The sequence below is a fragment of the Equus przewalskii genome, chromosome 11 (assembly GCF_037783145.1).
Source record: "Equus przewalskii isolate Varuska chromosome 11, EquPr2, whole genome shotgun sequence".
NCBI lineage: Eukaryota > Metazoa > Chordata > Mammalia > Perissodactyla > Equidae > Equus > Equus przewalskii.
The window spans coordinates 23,005,896-23,012,171 of record NC_091841.1 but is presented as its reverse complement, the minus strand read 5'-3'; the positions used below and the strand labels follow the sequence as shown (position 1 = coordinate 23,012,171).

Here is a 6,276-nt window from a genome sequence, read left to right as displayed (position 1 = left end):
TCTTCTGGCTGGAGTATGCATGTGACTGCGGGAGCTGGAGTAGCCATTTTGGATCATAAGGCAGATGCAACTTGTAAAGGATGACTGAGCAACAAGAAGGAAGTGATCTGGGTTCTGATGTTCATGGAGCTGCCACATCAGTACTGGACTAGATACTCCCAAACGTTGTTTACTTGGGAGAAAAATAAACTACGTTGTTTGACTCACTCTTTCTTTGGGTTTTCCTAGCTGCATCAGCTGAATATAATCCTAAACAACACACAGGTCAGAAGTGGACCTCGGGGCTGGCCCTGTGGCCGAGTGGTTCAGTTTGCACGCTCCACTTCAGTGGCCCGGGGCTCTGCTGGTTCCAATCCTGGGCACAGACATGGCACTGCTGGTCAGGCCATGCTGGGGTGGCATCCCACGTAGCACAACCAGAGGCGCTCACAGCTAGAATATACAACAATGTACTGGGGGGCTTTGGGGAGAATAAGAAGGGAAAAATATATATGTTTTAAAAAAAAAAAGTGGACCTCAAGAGCTCTTATACCCAATTGTTCTACCCCTGAAAAAAATCCACAAGCGAAATAAAACAAAGAAAACCCCAGGGGTATTTACACCTCCGAAGCAGTAACAACAGGCACATTACAATTATATTCCAGGTATCAGCCCTCACTCGCTGGACCCTTTCCAGAATCTTCCTTCCCTGTGGTTTCAATAGGATGCTCGGAAATGTGGTGTCTTTGTTGCAGATAATATGCAAGATCCGGAGATGGCTTGGTTCCCTGCGCCAGGCCCCCCATCCAGACACGCCTGGCCTTCCGGATGCTGTGACTCAGGTCCCCATCTCCCAGCCAGAGATCCATGAGCTCACAGAGGTACCAGAGACTTGAGCCACTGGTGCTTGAGGAGTAAATACATCGGAGAAAGTTTAGTTAACGCCCTTGGCATTCCTGGGTGGGTCTTTTTCGTCTCTTTCCCAATACCCAGAATGGTGTGGTCTTACCTCTGCCATGATATAGTAACAATAATAACAAGTTACCGTTTAATCAAGTGTCCAACTCTCTCAGGGCGGACTGGACAAATGCCCCCTCCCCCCGGCTGAGATGGAAACAGAGGAGAATGCAGCCTTCGGCTAAGGATTTAATGGAGCCCTTTACGCAAAGACCTTCTCCTGGCGGAACGGAAGGAGCAGTCGTTAGGGCCGGGCTCCGCTCTGCACGGTCATGCCACTTACTGGATCCAGGGCGGATGGAGAAAGGGAGGCAGCTGGGAAAACATCCCTCCTCCCTACACAGCTCAGGTCATCCCACCTGAGTCTTCTGTTTACCTTCCCTAGCAGCTTATGGGGCTCCCAGAGCCGGTCGCCCGGGGCCACACCTGCAGAGGGCGGGCTGGGGCGGCCAGCAGGGACGTTTGCCAGGACTACCCAGGGCTGCCACCAGGGCCAAGCCCGCCCCCATCCTGTGCTGGGGTGCGGTGCCTTGGCCATTCCTCATTCTCCCAGCTCCTGGGGGAAGGTCTCTCCTGGTGATGGGCGATGCAGCTTCCCATCAAAGGGTGGAGGCGATGGGGGAGGGGATTTGCGCCAGGTATGGCAGAAGGAGGCAGGAGGCTGAGGTCAAAGGGAGCGGGATGAACGAATGGTTGCAGCCAGACTGTGCGGGTTTGCTGCCGGCTCCACTCCCAGCGCTGGGACTCACCCAATGATTTAACCTCTCTGAGCCTCAGTTTCCTCATCTGGACCACGAAGAAACTCACCATCCCTTCCTCTAGGGCCGTGACGAGGATTGAACGGGCTAACACAGGTCAGGTTTTAGGACGGTGTGTGGAGCGTGAAACGGGCTGGAAGAATATTAGCTGCTAGTTGTTTCTTCTTCTTCTTTTTAGTGGGGAGGTATTACAAGAGAGAAGCTCAAACTCAACGAGCCCCTCTGGAAGGGGAACTTCCGGCGAAGAATTTACCTTCTGAGGCACCTCCTCAGAAAGCTCGCGAGCGCACACCTTGAGGTGTCAACTCCCACGTTGTGAAGCTGCCTGATTACGCCAGCCCATCCGGGGGAGAAGGTCTCATCCTGTTCAGGCACGCAGAGGAGTGTCGTGGCTTCCAGCATAGACTCTGGGGCCAGACGGCCTGGGTCTGAAGCCAAGCTCTGCCCTTCCGGAACGTTCCTTCTGGAACATGTGCCCTAGTTTCCTTACTTGTGACATGGGATGATGAAAGCGCCTCCCTAGGAGGTTTCAGCGAGATGATAGGTGCCGGGAGGGCCCTGATGACAGCCAGGAGTTGATGGTGTGGGGAGAACAGGGGTCAGGGCAGCAGAGAGGGGGTTGCCTCAGGCTGCCCCAAACTGGTTCCCTGAGGGATGGTGCCCAGGAGCTCCACTTGGCCAAGAAGTGGGGTGTGTGTGTGTGTGTTTGTGTGTGTGGGTGGCAGAGCTACCAGGGGAAGCACCCCACGCAGACGAGCCACATCCGAGTGGCTGCTTAGGTGAAAGAGAGGGACTCAGGCTCCATCCAGCTTTCCCACCGAGCTGGAGGTCCTGACCATGAGGTCCCAGGGCCGGGCACGCTGGCTCCCACTTGGTGGTCTCCCTTAATTCTCTCTCCACCACTAGGAGGCCAGCGTTTCCTGTTCCACTCTGCAGATGAGGAACTGAGGCCCCGAGACCCAGAAATGGAGGTATCCATCCCAGGCTTGACTGGCCCTGGAACCCCCATCCCTGACCAAGACATCCCCCCTCCCCACTCCAGGATGAAGCCACTGTCACCCCTCTCTGGGGTGCAGAATAGGCCAGGCGCACCTGCCCTTGGCTGATTCCCTCTCCCACCAGGTCCACACTTCCACCCCAGCTCACTTTTCTATCCCTGCCTGCTGGTTCCCCCTTTGTCTATTTATCCCAAATACCAGTGACTTGTCATTCACAGCAACTCCATCCTTCAACCTCCATCACAGAAGCAAGAAGCAAGCCCACCCCTCGCAGAATTGTCCTGGAGCCTGGGAGGGGGTCGTGGTCTGCGGCAGACACACTCTGCCTCTGGGGAACCGGGAGGGACCTGCACTGGAGCCAGCCAGCAAGGCTTCCTGGAGGAAATGGGCCTTGAGAAGGACTTGGAAGAGGTGAGGCCCCTCTGCTGAGAGCTCGGTGTCTGCAGGCCTGGGTTCAAATCCCAGCCTTGCGGTCAACTTGCTCCGTCACGGCTCGAAGCCCCAGCTGCCGGCTGCAGCAGGAGGGGTCCCTACTGGAGCCTGGTGCCCCCACCCGGCCTCTCTGCAACATCCCTGACCCACCCAAGGGAAGTGAGGAGCAGGTGCTGGGCTGAGAAACCCCATCGTGGGTTCATTTTCCTGCCTCTGCTGAGGGAGGGAGGCTTCGGGGGAGGAGCTGGGTCCCCAGTGCCCAGGATCTGCTGGCTAAATTTAGGTGCTGGGTTATAGAAGGCACAAGGGTAATTAGGGTGTTGTGTCACTTTCCAGCTGCCTCTCACATCCCCTGAGAAGTCACACGCCACTCCTGAAGGAGAGAGGAAGCGTGGGTGACACAGAGGGGGAGGAGAGGATGGACAGTGGGGCCGGAGGAGGTGGGGGAACCCGATGACCCAATGGCTCGAGGAGCAGGGCTGCCTGGGCCCGGGTACTGCCCTGTCACCCTGGGGCCCTGCCGGGGGTGGGTCACAGGGAGGCGATTTTTAGCCAAACATCCCAAGGGCTTCCTCCAAATAGCATCACCCATAAATGGGAAGTCCCGCCCTGGAAGTAGCGACCCCCTTGTCACTGGAAGTGCTCCTCGCAGGGGGAAGTCCACCAAGTATCGATGATGCACAGTATGCAACAGGATTTACCTGTGTGTCCTCAGCAAGTCCTTCCAACGACTCTGTGAGGAAGGAGGGCATCACCCATTCCATCTCCCAGGGGAGGAGACTGAGCAGTCAGCCGGTCGGGTTTGCACAGCTGAGGTTTGGGACAGGCAGGCTGGCTCCAGAGCCACAGCTGGCCGTGGTCCACTGCAACGTGGTCAGCATCTCTCTGTGACCCAAGAAGGATCACCAAGAAGGCTTTGCTGAAGAGATGAGAAGAGAAGGCATTCTGGGTGCTAGGAGCTGCCCTTCGAAGACTAAACGGCAGGTCAGCCCCCTACAAAGTGCACTGGCTGGTGTAGAAGCCAGCACGACGCTTCTGGGTAGAGGCCGTAATGATTGTTGGCTGCATCCCTGTAACTATTCAAACCAGACCTGAATCACTCAATTAAAAAGCAGGCAAAGGATTTGAATAGGCACCTCGCCAAAGAAGATATGCAAATAGCCGATAAGCACATCAAAGATGCTCGACATCATTAGTCATCAGGGAAATGCAAATCAAAACCACTACGAGATCCCACTTCACACCCACTAGGATGGCTGGAATCAAAAGACAGACAGTAACAAGTGCTGGCAAGGAGGCGAAGAAATCGGAACGCTTGTGCGTTGCTGGTGGGGGATGTAAAACGGTGCCGCGGCTTTGAAAAACAGTTTGGCAGTTTCCTCCAAAAGTTAAACGTGGAGTTACCATATGGCCCAGCAATTCCACTCTTAGGTATATACCCAAGAGAATTGAAAACATATGTCCACGAAAAAATTGTACGTGAATGTTCATAGCAGCACTATTCGTAAGAGCCAAAAAGTGCAAATAAAAATGCCTATTAGCTGATGAATGGATAAACAAAATATGGTACATCCATACGATGGAATATTACTCAACCTTAAAAAGGGACGAAGTTTTGACACATTCTACAACATGGATGATCCTTGAAGACATTAGGCTAAGCGAAAGAGCCAGACACAAAAGGACAAATATTGCACGATTCCATTTACCTGAAATATCCAGAATGGGCAAATTCATAGAAACAGAAAGGAGATTAGTGATTTCCAGGGCCCGGGGGGCAGGGGAGGATGAGAAGTGACTGCGAATGGGTGCAGAGTTCCTTTGGAGGGTGACGTAAATGTTCTGGATTTAGACAGTGGTGGCAGACGTACAACTTTATAAATATACTGAAAAACACTGAGTTGTACACTTTACAGGGGTGAACTTTATGGTACGTGAATTATGTATCAATAAAGCCATTATTAAAAAGAAAACTCTCTCTAATACTTGCAAGAGCACAAATGGAGACCTACATATCACGTGCCTAAATATTTAAAAATCGAGCAAACGAGCTGTTAAATATGTTCCCTTCTCTTACCTTGAGAAATATACCTCCATAGCAGCAAAATGGAAAAGTATGTATAAAGCTATGGTTCTGATATGCTTGAAAGCTGGCGTGTTTGGGTATTCTGTTGATAGACTGACTGTGTTTGGACAAGCAATCAAATAAAGACATACATAATTTGTAAATTATTATAGTTTTATTCCATAAAAATGCTCATGCATTCGTTTCACCAAAATTACAAATTTGTGTTCTAGTAATGGGAGTGAGTGATCTAAAAAGGCTTGAGAAATAAAATATAGTTTTCATCAAAAAGATAAACTATAGTAAAAGTAAAATTTTGAAAAGATTTTTCAGGGGCCGGTCCAGTGGCGCAGTGGTTGAGTTCATGCTTTCTGATTCAGTGGCCCAGGGTTCGCTGGTTAGGATCCCGGGCGCAGATCTAGCCCTGCTTGTCAAGCCATGCTGTGGTGGTGTCCCACATGAAATAGAGGAAGATTGGCAACAGATGTTAGGAGGGCCAATCATCCTCACAAAAAATAAAAAAAAATTTCAAAAAAGTATATTTCTAAAAGATTCAAAATTATTCCTTGAAATTAAAAAACAGAATACAAATTATAACTACTGTAACATTTTAAATCAAATCTGAATTTTTATTATTTTTTTGAAATTTTTATTAAATGTTATTAAACATTTTTGAAAGAATAACACGATTAGCGATTCGACTGTTCAATGCCCATCTAGCTGGTAACGAGAAAGATCAGTACCACACTCCATGCCCGTTACATCTGAATTTATAGGTAGAAATTTAAGAGTGATAGGAGTTGTTCAAACAGTGCAAGATAAATGTCCATCGGCCGCCACGGGCATCGCGTTGTGGATATCGCATTAATTCACAAGAACCACTAGAATCAAGAGTTGGTACATGAGAAAAAAAAAAAAAAAAACGCAAGACAACGGACCCTCGACCTCTCGTCTGAGGGTGGGACTGAGAGAAATTGTAGGCCTTCTCTGAGGCACCCATTCTCACCACTGTTTCCACGAAGCTGGCACCCACTTTGCATAGTTTTTCTGAGTTATGGCCTCAGTGACTCAGAACATTGGCCTGGAG

General features: G+C 50.6%; 1 long non-coding RNA gene across 1 annotated transcript; it reads right to left on the bottom strand.

Annotated features, from left to right (window-relative positions):
• Window positions 1–570: 570 nt before the first annotated feature.
• Window positions 571–2,145, bottom strand: LOC139074373 (uncharacterized). The gene is made up of 2 exons (XR_011523930.1): window positions 1,948–2,145; window positions 571–885 (listed from the first exon to the last, which is right to left on the bottom strand). It is a non-coding gene; the product is annotated as an uncharacterized lncRNA (long non-coding RNA).
• Between the last annotated feature and the right edge of the window lie 4,131 nt (window positions 2,146–6,276).